This window comes from Nerophis ophidion, linkage group LG21, assembly GCF_033978795.1.
Source record: "Nerophis ophidion isolate RoL-2023_Sa linkage group LG21, RoL_Noph_v1.0, whole genome shotgun sequence".
Lineage (NCBI taxonomy): Eukaryota > Metazoa > Chordata > Actinopteri > Syngnathiformes > Syngnathidae > Nerophis > Nerophis ophidion.
Genome location: NC_084631.1, coordinates 45848187 through 45863082, shown reverse-complemented (window position 1 = coordinate 45863082; position 14896 = coordinate 45848187). Strand labels below are relative to the sequence as shown.

The 14896-nt window shown below is 32.7% G+C and overlaps 1 long non-coding RNA gene across 1 annotated transcript; it reads left to right on the top strand.

The window, feature by feature from the left end:
• The first annotated feature begins 3754 nt into the window (after positions 1–3754).
• Positions 3755–14437, top strand: LOC133540208 (uncharacterized). The gene is made up of 3 exons (XR_009803582.1): positions 3755–3842; positions 13112–13504; positions 13599–14437. It is a non-coding gene; the product is annotated as an uncharacterized LOC133540208 (long non-coding RNA).
• The last annotated feature ends 459 nt before the right edge of the window (positions 14438–14896 follow it).

The window sequence follows — 14896 nt, the reverse complement described above, 5'->3', positions numbered from 1 at the left end:
GGAATCCGACCCCGACTTAATATAGTTGAAAAACTTATTCGGGTGTTACCATTTAGTGGTCAATTGTACAGAATATGTACTGAACTGTGCAATCTACTAATAAAAGTTTCAATCAATCAATCAATAGTGCGTAATCAGAGCGCATGTGTAAAAAAAAAAAGAATTCCCAGTCCACAACTATCCTCATTCACAACACGTTCTCTTAGATTTCCATGTTATGATACATGTTCACATTATTTATTGACTGTATCTAAAAAGTATTTAAAAAAATATGGTATTATTTAAATGAAGATATGAAATAATCCTAAATGAAATTCAATGACTTGGTTTATATTATTTTATATACTAGGTCATAAAATCAGTGTCAGTTGAGTTGGTCCATAGATTTCCTGTAGGGAATTTTAATGTCCAGCAGATGTCAGTATTTAGTGACACAGGATCAATACAGTTTATAAATGTGTCAAAAGGCTGTGCAACGCCTCATCAACCCATCACTAACAATCACACAGGTCAGGTAATGTCAAGACTTTAATCTACACTGGACATAGGCAGTCTTCTTTACTGTCAAAGACTTTTTGACAAATCAATCAAACAGAGCCCCCAGTCAAATGACAAATTCAGTATTACTTTTCAACAGACATTTATTTAATCTTGTTGTTTGTGGTCTGGACATTTGACACAGGAATTTAACTTTTCCACACACCATCCTGAATCACGGTTTCAATCGTAGTCCATGTTAACTACCAAACCGTAACTTAAAAGGGTTGGTTGAACAAGTATAAGGACTAGCAGGTCATTGCTAATGTTGCTAATAGGCACAGTACTCATGGACTAAGTTTTGGGGAAATTCCTATTGAAATCAATGGGACATCCTTCAAAGTTCCACTTATTTCGTCAGATTCCAATTGTTCCAACTTCAGGAGTTGTGTGCTTGATTTCAACAATGCTAAAATAATTCCGAGATTTCAGTTCATAATCAGCATTGGAGCAATCACACGCAATTCCTTCAGGAATTGCCTCATCTAGTTTTAAATGTTTAATAAAAAACTAAATAACGACAAAAAAAGATACAACAATACAACATTTCGAAGTTTTAACCTATTCAAACCATTCCACCTTCGACTCATTGCACCATTCTGGAAATTCAAACTTCCCCTTTTCCTTGTCAAAAAAAGTTGAGGATTTTCCAGAATTCCTGCTTTTCCGAAGCCCTATTTCCACCCTTTTTCTGGCGACTACACCTTCCACATTTTTCAACGCGTTTTAACATTTCCACCGTCGAAGCTTTCTTCTGCATAAGAAGTGGAAAAATTCTCTGTTTTCCCGAAATTCCGTATTACCATTTGTCATTTCAACATGTTATTACTTCAACAATTCTCCACCGATTGAAAAATTGTCCAAGACATCAATAAATTTAGATTAGATACTACTTTATTTATTCCTTCAGGAGAGTAAATGCCTTGGCAGAAGACACCTCCTGCCAAAGATGCCTATACCGCAGGATTTTTAATTTTTCAAATGATCATCAAATGTTGCCGTTGACATCATTTTTATGCACTGAAATTTTTTACACTGAATTTTTTTCAAGCTGAATTTTTTTACATTGAATTTTTTTACACAGAATTTTTTTTATGCTGAATTTTTATACCCTAAAACTTTATACACAACACTTTTATACGCCGAAATTGTTTTCACTGAATTTTTATGCACTGAAATTTTTTACACTCAATTTCTACACAGAATTTTTTTTGCACTGAATTTTTTTCACATTCGTTTTTTCACACTGATTTTTTTTTACGCTGAATTTTTATACACAGAATTTTTATACACAGAATTTTTTACGCTGAAATTTTTCACACCTAATTTTCTTTATGCTGAAATCATACACTAAATTTTTATATACTGATTTTTTTTACATTAAATATTTATACACTGAATTTATTTACAAATACTTTTTTTACACTTAATTTTTATACATTGCATTTTTTTTACACTGAATTTTTACACACTAACTTTTTATTCACTAAAATTTTTTACACTAAATTTTTATCAAGCTGAATTTTTTTACACTGAATTTTTTTTATGCTGAATTTTTACACCCTGAATTTTTATAACACAACACTTTTATACGCTGACATTTTTTTCACTGAATTTTTATGCACTGAAATTATTTACAGTCAATTTTTACACACAGAATTTTTTTTTGCACTGAATTTTTTTCACATTTATTTTTTTACACTGATTTTTTTTACGCTGAATTTTTATAGACCAAAATTTTATACGCTGAAATTTTTACTATGAATATTTATAGACAAAACATTTTTTACGCTGAAATTTTTCACACCTAATTTTCTTTACGCAGAAATCATACACTAAATTTTTATATACTGATATTTTTTACATCAAATATTTATACACTGAATTTCTTTACAAATACTTTTTTTTTACATTGCATTTTTTTACCCTGATTTTTTACACACTGAATTTTTGTGCACTGAAATTTTTACCACTGAATTGTTTTACGCTGAATTTTTTGCACTGATTTTTTTTATGTTGAATATTTTTACACTGAATTTTTTTGACGCTACATTTTTATACTCTGAATTTTAATACACTGAATTTTTTTACACCAATTTTTTGTACTGAATTTTTTTACACTGAATTTTTATACATTGCATTTTTTTACACTGAATACATACTTCTTTGTTGATTGAGTACAAAAAAATGCAGATGATTGTGTGTGTTGATGTTATTACATCATGTGTCCACAGGGGGCAGTGTGAGGGATTACAGGTATTAGCTGGAAGTTCATGTGTTTGCTTTTGTGTTTGTTTTACAAGGGAAAAAAGCTCCATCCCCCTGGAAAAGAAGGAAAGAAGGGAAGAATAATGTGGATTTATTGAGGAGAAAGAGAAGTAAATATTTGGTGGCGTTTAAGAAGTGTTTGTGTTCCACCTGCATGACAAGATGAGGACTTTTTTTAAGGCAGCACTTCCAACAAGAAGAAGATGAGGACATGTTTGAGGCAGCACTTCCAACAAGAAGAAGATGAGGACATGTTTGAGGCAGCACTTCCAACAAGAAGAAGATGAGGACATGTTTGAGGCAGCACTTCCAACAAGAAGAAGATGAGGACATGTTTGAGGCAGCACTTCCAACAAGAAGAAGATGAGGACATGTTTGAGGCAGCACTTCCAACAAGAAGAAGATGACATGTTTGAGGCAGCACTTCCAACAAGAAGAAGATGAGGACATGTTTGAGGCAGCACTTCCAACAAGAAGAAGAAGATGAGGACATGTTTGAGGCAGCACTTCCAACAAGAAGAAGATGAGGACATGTTTGAGGCAGCACTTCCAACAAGAAGAAGAAGATGAGGACATGTTTGAGGCAGCACTTCCAACAAGAAGAAGATGAGGACATGTTTGAGGCAGCACTTCCAACAAGAAGAAGAAGATGAGGACATGTTTGAGGCAGCACTTCCAACAAGAAGAAGATGAGGACATGTTTGAGGCAGCACTTCCAACAAGAAGAAGATGAGGACATGTTTGAGGCAGCACTTCCAACAAGAAGAAGATGAGGACATGTTTGAGGCAGCACTTCCAACAAGAAGAAGATGAGGACATGTTTGAGGCAGCACTTCCAACAAGAAGAAGAAGATGAGGACATGTTTGAGGCAGCACTTCCAACAAGAAGAAGATGAGGACATGTTTGAGGCAGCACTTCCAACAAGAAGAAGATGAGGACATGTTTGAGGCAGCACTTCCATCAAGAAGAAGATGAGGACATGTTTGAGGCAGCACTTCCAACAAGAAGAAGGACTAGAAGTGACGTCATACCTGAGGTGAGTGCAAACTGTGAAAGAGGTGACTTGTCTTAAAGCGACAGTACACCCGTTTAAATGAGTGACATGCAATGAAAGATGTCTCGGAGACAAGAAGAAGGACAACTAGTCTTAAAGGAATAATATTCATGGCTGAAAAACTGCAAAAGAAGAGACAAAATAATCTAAATGTTGAATAAATCTGAACACATTTAAATAATGAGTTAAATGTGTCATTAATTATTGTTATTAAATAAATTGTATCATAGGAAACATTAATTTATTTAATTATGAATTACAATTTAATGATTTATTTATGTAATGATTTAAGAAATTATTGATTTAATTATTTAATGGTTGAAGTAATGATTAAATTATGGTTTTAATATTTAATGATACAAATAATGATTAATTTAATGTGATATGTATTTTCACAATTTAATTAATTATTTAATGATTTAATGGTGTAATATTTAATTTAATGATTCAAATTGTTTAATTTAATTATTTATTGATCAAATTAAGTATTGATTCAATGATGTCATATTTAATTTAATGAGTCAAATTATTTAATGATTCAAACATGCTTTAACTCTTTAATTAAATTAAAAATTGAAGCACATTTCACGATTTCATTTATTTATTATGATTTGAATAATTAATCATTTAATGATTCAAGTAATAATTACATTACATTTTTACATTTAATTTAATGATCAAATAATGATTATTTTAATGCGTTATGTATTTAATTTAATTTCACAATTTAATCACTTATTTTAATGATTTAAGTAAGTATTAAATATTATTAATATTAATTATTTAAGTATCAATATTTAATTATTTAAGTATTAATATTTAATTTATGATTCAAATACTTGCTTAATGAATACTTTGATTATTTATTGATTCATTTAAGTATTGATTCAATGATCTAATATTTAATTTAGTGAATCAAATGATTTAATGATTCAAATAATTATTTATGATTGATTTAACTATTTGATTAATTTAATATAATCTAAGCTTATTTCAATGGTTCCATTATATAATTATTTTTTAAAATAATAATAATTTCGCCACACCTCCTGTGTGTGTGTGTGTGTGTGTGTGTGTGTGTGTGTGTGTGTGTGTGTGCGTGCGTGTGTGTGTGTGACAATCATTGGTACTTTAATTTTTTTTGTGTGTTTTTTTTTTCTCCATATAATGTGAAAGCTGTGTAATGGTTTGTGTGTTTTTGTGTGTGTTGCTGCATACAGATAATGAACTGTTATTATCCCAGGAGAAGGAATTAGACAAATGTGTACAATTTGTCACGATATTGTCTTCTCACAACATGAAATGCAATCATCCTAAATGTGAGGCAAAATCTGCCCAAATGGTTTCTTTTCTCTTTTTTTTTTAACAAATCTTTGTTTACATGCCAATAATATGCAAGATGTAATTATTTATCATATTAAAATATATCAATTCCCCAAAATGCATAAAAAACAAAAGTAACTTAATCAAACAATATTACAAATTATATATATATATTATATTGATAAATGCATTCCTCCTATGCAAGTTTATGGATTGTCAATATTTGCAACCTGAAAATGATTATTTTTCTCCTCAATCTTGCAAACTTTTCTCTTCAGAGATGCTAGAGTGTGTGTGTGTGTGTGTGTGTGTGTGTGTGTGTGTGTGTGTGTGTGTGTGTGTGTGTGTGTGTGTGTGTGTGTGTGTGTGTGTGTGCAGCACAAGTCAATTGGTTGTTGTGGCTGTGAGTTTATTTGTTGCTAATCAGACTAATGATCCGGCGGGTGTCTGCTTAAGTGTAAAACAACATTTAGAGTGCGAGCAGGAAGTGTGCACACATGATGCTACAGTTTGTGTGCAAGGAAGGGAGAAAAGAATGAAATAGATCATGATAATAATATTAATAATGATGCTAATAACAGCAGTAGTCATGTGTTGTTTATGCCAGGAAGTCAAATGTTGGCTCATAGAAACAGGAACTTAAACTAGGGCTCTCTAAACCTTTTTAGAAATCAAAGCATCTCAAACTTTTTCATTTTCAAAACCAATGTTTTTTATTTATTATTATTATTTTTTTTTGTAAGCTTCAAGGCTTCCCTCAAGTTTTGCCCCGAGGACCCAAAGGTGTCTCAGTCATTAAAGTGTTTTTTTAATGCTTAAATTCTTATCTAACGTTGGCTCCGTCAATATAAGGTTTTAATATTTTTGCTTTATGCCTTTTATGTTTTGTTCATGGAAGAAATACGCATTATATATATCACCTTGAGGGGAATATTTAATTAGTAATTCATTTTACAGGAAACATACGAAAATATGCAAAATGTTCCTCCAATATATTCAAAATGGAATATTTCATTTGAATCCCAAATCATTTTAGTGAACCAGTTACAAATCATCTTCATATATATATATATATATATATATATATATATATATATATATATATATATATGTATATATACATATATATATATATATATGTGTGTGTGTATGTATGTATGTATGTATGTATATGTATATATATATATATATATATATATATATGTGTGTGTGTGTGTATATATACATGTGTATATATATGCATACATATACATATACAGTATATACATATATGCATCCATATATACATATGTATGTATATATATATGGATGTATGGCTTCCACCTGCTACCATGGGGCAGGTGCATCAGAGGCAGAAGAAACAGCTTATTTCCCAGAGCTGTCACCATGTTGAACTCTAACTTATAATAATAATAATAATAAATCAGCCCTATCCAATATCCTACAATACTACCTTTCCAGTGCAATATGTCCGACAATGATTGTTATTTATTACTTGGGTACTCTTGTCTTGTTCTGTGTATTGTACAGTATTTTGTATTCCTATAAAATGTTGTATATTGTACAGGATTGCTCATTATTTTGATTGGATAGTAGTCTGTTTATTTCAATTGTTAGTTCTTCCTTTATTACCTCTTCTGCCCATATTTGTTCTCACTACTGTACCTTATGTTGGAGTCCTTCATCTCTTTATATGCAAATAAAATGACAAAGTCCATTCTATTTTATATATATATAAAATACACACATCTAAATCAACTTCAGATGTAATTATAGTTAGTTAATTATAGATTTTCATTCGATTGTATTTTTTGTCATTAAAACAACTTTTTGTTCAAGGGAAAACACACAAAATATTCCAAATGTTCCTCCATAAATATTTCTGAGTGGAATATCTGATGTTAAATAATTGTAGTCTAATATAATCAGAGGTGGGTAGTAACGCGCTACATTTACTCCGTTACATCTACTTGAGTAACTTTTGGGATCCATTGTACTTCTACCAACATACTTTTACTTTTACTTGAGTATATTTATAGAGAAGAAAGGCTACTTTTACTCCAATCCATTTATCTACATTCAGCTCGCTACTCGCTACTTTTTTGGAATGGATCTGTTAATGTTTGTTTTGGTTTTTCCAAGTAGAATCTACACATGCCAGCGTTTCACCAATCACATGCAGTCACTGGTGACCTTGGACCAATCAAACAGAGCCAGGCGGTCACATGACCCGACTTAAACACCTTGAAAAACTTATTGGGGTGTTACCATTTAGTGCTCAATTGTACAAAATATGTACTGTACTGTGCTATCTAATAATAAAAGTCTCAATCAATGTTAATTTATTGTGCCTTATTTTAATGTACTATTATTTAATATATATCATTGTTTTAGTTGCTTAAGAGATATTCCTGGCTCTGAATTTGCTTATTGCTATTTTTATGTTTTTGTGCATTACTTGTTGCCGTCATCATTAAAGGAACAGGTTACTCATCAGTTACTCAGTACTTGAGTAGTTTTTTCACAACATACTTTTTACTTTTACTCAAGTAAATATTTGGGTGACTACTCCTTACTTTTACTTGAGTAATACATCTGTTAAGTAACAGTACTCTTACTTGAGTACAATTTCTGGCTCCTCTACCCACCTCTGGTTATTAACTACTATAGCTTTATGTTATTAATTGCAATAGCTTTTATGTTAACTACTACAGTTTTTTGTTATTAACTACTATAGTTTTTATGTTAACTACTATAGATTTATGTTTACTACTATAGTTTTTATGTTAATAACTACTGTAGTTTTATGTTAACTACTATAGTTTTTATGTGATTAACTACTATAGTTTTTATGTTATTAACTACTATAGTTTTTATGTTAACTACTATAGATTTATGTTTACTACTATAGTTTTTATGTTAATAACTACTGTAGTTTTATGTTAACTACTATAGTTTTTATGTGATTGACTACTATAGTTTTTATGTTATTAACTACTATAGTTTTTATGTTAACTACTATAGATTTATGTTTACTACTATAGTTTTTATGTTAATAACTACTGTAGTTTTATGTTAACTACTACAGTTTTGTTATTAACTACTCTAGTTGTATTAATTGTTATAGTTTTTATGTTAACTGCTATAGTTTTAACTACTAAAGTTTTGTTTTCAACTACTATTGTTTTTATGTTAACTACTATAGTTTTTGTCAACTACTATAGTTTTATGTGAAATAATATAGTTTTATGTTAACTACTATAGTTTTGTTATTAACTAAAAGACTTTTTGAGTTAACTCCTACAAGTTTTAATGTTTACTATAGTTTTATGTTAACTAATATTGTTTTTTGTGTTAATTACTATCGTTTTTATGTTAACTACAACAATTTTATGTTATTAACTACTATAGTTTTTATGTTAAGTACTATAGGTTTGTTATTAACTACTAGACTTTTTAAGTTAACTCCTATAGTTTTTATGTTAACTATTACATTTTTTATGTTAACTACTATCGTTTTTATGTTAACTACAACAATTTTATGTTATTAACTACTATAGTTTTTATGTTAACTACTATAGTTTTGTCATTAACTACTAGATTTTTTAAGTTAACTCCTATAGTTTTTATGTTAACTATTACATTTTTTATGTTAACTACTATCGTTTTTATGTTAACTACTATCGTTTTATATCAACTAATATTGTATAGTTTTGTTTTTAACTACTATAGTTTTATGTTAACTATTGTACATTTTATGTTATTAACTACTATAGTTTTTATGTTAACTACTATAGTTTTGTTATTAACTACTAGACTCTTTAAGTTAACTCCTATAGATTTTATGTTAACTATTACATTTTTTATGTTAACTACTATCGTTTTTATGTTAACTACTATCGTTTTATATCAACTAATATTGTATAGTTTTGTTTTTAACTACTATAGTTTTATGTTAACTATTGTACATTTTATGTTATTAACTACTATAGTTTTTATGTTAACTACTAGAGTTTTGGTATTAATTATAGACTTTTTAAGTTAACTCATAGTTTTTATGTTAACTATTACATTTTTTTATGTTAACTACTATCGTTTTTATGTTAACTACTATCGTTTTTATATCAACTACTATTGAATAGTTTTGTTTTTAACTACTATAGTTTTATGTTAACTATTATACATTTTATGTTATTAACTACTATAGCTTGACAGTATGTTATTAATTACTATAGTTTTGTTATTAACTATTAGTTATGCTAACTATGATAGTTTTTGTTAACTACTATAGTTTTGTGTGAAATAATAGTTTTATGTTAACTACTATAGTTTTGTTATTAACTACTAGACTTTTGAAGTTAACTCCTATAGTTTTTATGTTTACTATAGTTTTATGTTAACTACTATCGTTTTTTATGTTAATTACTATCGTTTTTATGTTAACTACAACAATTTTATGTTATTAACTACTATAGTTTTTATGTTAACTACTACAGTTTTGTTATGAAATAATCCTAAATGAAATTCAATGACTTGGTTTATATTGTTGGATATACTCGGTCATAAAATCAGTGTCAGTTGAGTTGGTCCATAGATTTCCTGTAGGGAATTTTAATGTCCAGCAGATGTCAGTATTTAGTGACACAGGATCAATACAGTTTATAAATGTGTCAAAAGGCTGTGCAACGCCTCATCAACCCATCACTAACAATCACACAGGTCAGGTAATGTCAAGACTTTAATCTACACTGGACATAGGCAGTCTTCTTTACTGTCAAAGACTTTTTGACAAATCAATCAAACAGAACCCCCAGTCAAATGACAAATTCAGTATTACTTTTCAACAGACATTTATTTAATCTTGTTGTTTGTGGTCTGGACATTTGACACAGGAATTTAACTTTTCCACACACCATCCTGAATCACGGTTTCAATCGTAGTCCATGTTAACTACCAAACCGTAACTTAAAAGGGTTGGTTGAACAAGTATAAGGACTAGCAGGTCATTGCTAATGTTGCTAACAGGCACAGTACTCATGGACTAAGTTTTGGGGAAATTCCTATTGAAATCAATGGGACATCCTTCAAAGTTGCACTTATTCCATCTGATTCCAACTGTTCCAACTTCAAAATTTTCAGACTCTTCAGGAATCGTGTGCTTGATTTCAACAATGCTAAAATAATTTCGGGATTTCAGTTCATCATCAGCATTGGAGCAATCACATGCAATTCCTTCAGGAATTGCCTCATCTAGTTTTTAATGTTTAATAAAATATAAAAAAAATAAATAATGACAAATAAAGATACAACAATACAACTTTTCGAAGTTTTAACCTATTCAAACCATTCCACCTTCGAACTTTCTTCAGCCGCACAATACTTGTGCTATAGTTGTAGGAAATGTCTCAAAACCTCTTCAGAAGTGCCGACAAAATCCAAAAAGGGCAGAAAATGCATATTTTTGGAAAACTTTTTTTCTCGAAAATGTCGTAAGGGGGGGGGGGCCTTACGCAAAAATTCACAAAAACGAACTTTCTTCCGTCGCACAATACTTGTGCTATAGTTGTAGGAAATATCTCAAAACCTCTTCAGAAGTGCCGACAAAACCCAAAAAGGGCAGAAAATGCATAGTTTTGGGAAAAAAAATTCTCGAAAATGTCGTAAGGGGGGCGCCTTACGCAAAAATTCCCAAAAACGAACTTTCTTCAGCCGCACAATACTGGTGTCATAGTTGTAGGAAATGTTTCAAAACCTCTTCAGAAGTGCTGACAAAACCCAAAAAGGGCAGAAAATGCATATTTTTAGAAAACTTTATTTCACGAAAATGTCGTAAGGGGGGGGGGGGGCCTTACGCAAAAATCCCCAAAAACGAACTTGCTTCAGCCGCACAATACTTGTGCTATAGTTGTAGGAAATGTCTCAAAACCTCTTCAGAAGTGCCGATAAAACCCAAAAAGGGCAGAAAATGCATAATTTTGGAAAAAAGAAATTCTCGAGAATGTCGTAAGGGGGGGGGGGCCTTACGCAAAAATTCCCAAAAACGAACTTGATTCAGCCGCACAATACTTGTGCTATAGCTTTTTCTGGCGACTACTCCTTCCACATTTTTCAACGCGTTTTAACTGTTCCACCGTCGAAGCTTTCTTCTGCATAAGAAGTGGAAAAATTCTCTGTTTTCCCGAAATTCCGTATTACAATTTGTCATTTCAACATGTTATTACTTCAATAATTCTCCACCGATTGAAAAATTGTCCAAGACATCAATAAATTTAGATTAGATAGTACTTTATTTATTCCTTCAGGAGAGTAAATGCCTTGGCAGAAGACACCTCCTGCCAAAGATGCCTATACCGCAGGATTTTTAATTTTTCAAATGATCATCAAATGTTGCCGTTGACATCAGTGATGCTGTTTGGAACAGAAATGATGTATTTAGTAAGTAGAAAGAAAACACAAGGAGCCCGGGCAACAGCAGCGAAGGTCTGCCCGGCCGCCGGGCAGCCCATGCATGCTGTGCCCTCCGGGCAACAGCAGCGAAGGTCTGCCCGGCCGCCGGGCAGCCCATGCATGCTGTGCCCTCCGGGCAACAGCAGCGAAGGTCTGCCCGGCCGCAGACTGGCTGCGTAGTCCTTATAGCTGTTCAACCAACCTTTTTAAGTTACGGTTGGGTAGTTAGCATGGGTGCCAATTGCCTCGTACCTTAGTAGCTGTTTAGCCAACCCTTTTAAGTTACGGTTTTAAGAAGTACCAAGTGTTGAAACCGTGGGTCAGAATGGTGTGTGTAAAAGCAAAATGCCTGTGTCAGTCTCCCAGCATTGGAGCATTCGTACACAATTCCTCCAGGAATGGCCTCATTTACTTTTAAAAAAGGAGAATAACTACAAATAAAGGTACAACAATACAATGTTTCCACATTTTTTAACCTATTACACCATTTTGGAAAGTCCAGGATTTTCCAAAATTCTTGCTTCTACAAAGCCTTCTTTGCAGCGACTACTCTTTTCACAGTTTTCAACATGTTACAACTTTCAGAGTCCAAGGGTTTTGCTATTAATAGAACATTGACGGTCTACTTCACTGTTTGGGCAGCACATCAAAGTCACCAGTCGATGGTAAAACCAATATCAAATGTCACATTTTAATAGACCATTTGTCAAAAAGTTTGCTTTCACAATTTTACTATCAGGGAGACTGACACGGGCATTTAGCTTTTCCACACACCATCCTGACTCACGGTTTCAACGTTTGGTACTTGTTAAAACTGTAACTTAAAATGGTTTGCTGAACTGCTATCAAGGTTCGATGCAATCGGCGCCCATGTTAACTACCCAACCGTAACTTAAAAAGGTTGGTTGAACAGCTATAAGGACTATGCGGCCAGATTCCCAGGTGACTGGGCATTTCATTGCTACTGTTGCCCAGAGGGCACAGTATGCATGGGCTGCCTGTGCAATATCTCAATTCCTGGCTATTCTGAACGATAATTAGTGGGAGACCCGACAACACTGATGCATCGACAGTAAAAAAATGTATGATTTAATGAGTAGGACGCTTTTCGATCCCCAATTATTTTAGTGTGATTTGTTTTGAAGTGTCATTGCTCCAAAAATAATAATGAATCAAAATCCAAAATGAAGGCTTCAATTATTATATCATCTCAAATATTCCACCTCAAAAAGTTATTGGATGAAAATATTGCATATTTTCTGTTTTTTCCATTTTTTCCCTAATGTTGATCTAGAGATTTAAAACATGAATAATACTGAAAACAATACTAATAATACTGAATAATGACACATTTTTAATATATTTTTTTGACCAAAACCCTAACTGAGTGGAGGCCTAAATGTATATTTTTGATACATATATTGTATTGGTTTTTCAAATCAAAAATATGAAAATGGCCCCCGCTTGCTTTGATTTTTCAGTGGAAAAAGTTTGGACACCCCTGCCATATGGTCTCCACATCAAAGGTCCATTTCCCTACGAAGACCATGCATCCTGCCCATCAACCAATGGCCTCAGCAGCCAAGTTTGATCACTCTATGGAGGCTGTACACCCCTCCCATCCCCACACCGCTGGCCCATCACCAAATGTCCACACCTATGGTCCTTCACCCGGCGTACACAATAGCTTGCTACCTGAATCCACCTGAGAATAAAAAGGCAGCTTTCCTGGCACCAGACAGGAGAGATGCAGGCAACCCATCTATTGAGGACACTATCTGTTATCAACCACAGGCAGAAAAATCATGGACGCCATGTGATGGAAAAAATGTGGGCAGAAAAAGAAGGAATTGAAGAAGTCCTCTTGAAAATAGGTAAGTAGCATTCATGATGTCATTGTTTTGTTGACTTCAACTTTGAACACATTTTCTCCTTCTGCTATTGTTTGTGCTCTTTTTTCCCTTTCAGATCCGGTCCAAGTCAGAGTACTTCAAACTCTCTGCGACTTGGTTGGAGACAAATACAGCGACGGCCCTCCTCAACAATCGGGCCAGCAAGAGCTCTTTCCTGAGAGCGGCGTATTCATATCATTGTTCCGCCTTGCTGCCATGAGACATGCTGCAGAGCCCAAATGTATGCCTTTATTTGGACCTCTTTTTTCTACGTGTCAAAATGCTGTCCCTTTTTGACGCCCTGGAAACAAACCTGCAGGAACACCAAAGCGCATCCTTAAGCGGAAAAAAGTGGAAGGAATCCTTAGTAAGTTTTCCCAAACAGAGGGTGTTTTCAGGCCAAAATTGGGTCACAATAATGAAATAGAAGTTCAATATGAGAAATGTTGATCCCTTTTCGATTACAGCAGACTGGAAGCATAACTGAATGTTACATCATTACAATTTGTTATCCACTCCAAACTAGCGTTATGATGAGCAATATAGTCTGATGTCCATCAACTTGAAGTGTGGTTGTGTGTATTAATGGTTTTGCGTAAATGAAGGCTTTAAAGGGCAATAAAAAAGCATTAAATGAGGCATTTAAAAAAGGGAATATGATTGTAGGACATGGCGGACAGTCAATATGTCAAACGGTAAAGGAAAATGAACTTAAGAAGGTTACAGTCGTTTCTTTTTTGAACTGCATACAAGAGGTATTGTAAGGTGGGAACACGACAAAAGCACTGCTTCAATCAAGCAAAATGAAACATCAACTTTTCCATTCTTTGGTCACTGTAGGCGTGTAGTCCTTAACTGTGACACCATGTCAGGATAATGGAGAAGCTGAGCCGACACGGAGTCGTTTATTTCAATCATCTCCACTTCAACACATATGAGCTAACTTGCCTAACATTAGCAACTGTTGTGACGCAATTCCCTCAAGTGATCTACGCTAGCCTAGGATGGACAAAAGAGGCCATTTTCACAGCAGACCACAACTATTTCATTCTCTGACATTCCCACAATAAATGAATACAAGTTCCTTCAGCTGCCGGACACTTGATACATACTTGCTGTTTACTGTAAACATTTGAAACAACAGAGAGGGTGTAAATATAAGAAATGCAATATGTTTCATTGCTATAGCTTTTTTCAAATGCATTTTTACCAATATTATTCTGTATTTTTCTCAAATGTTTAAATCCATCATCCATTTCCAAACACATGCATCATTTGCAATCCTAGTATGATGTTCATTTATTTTTCCATAAAACCTTTGAACTATTTGAAAACAAATTGTATCCTGATTAAAAATGCTTTGTGGCTGTTATA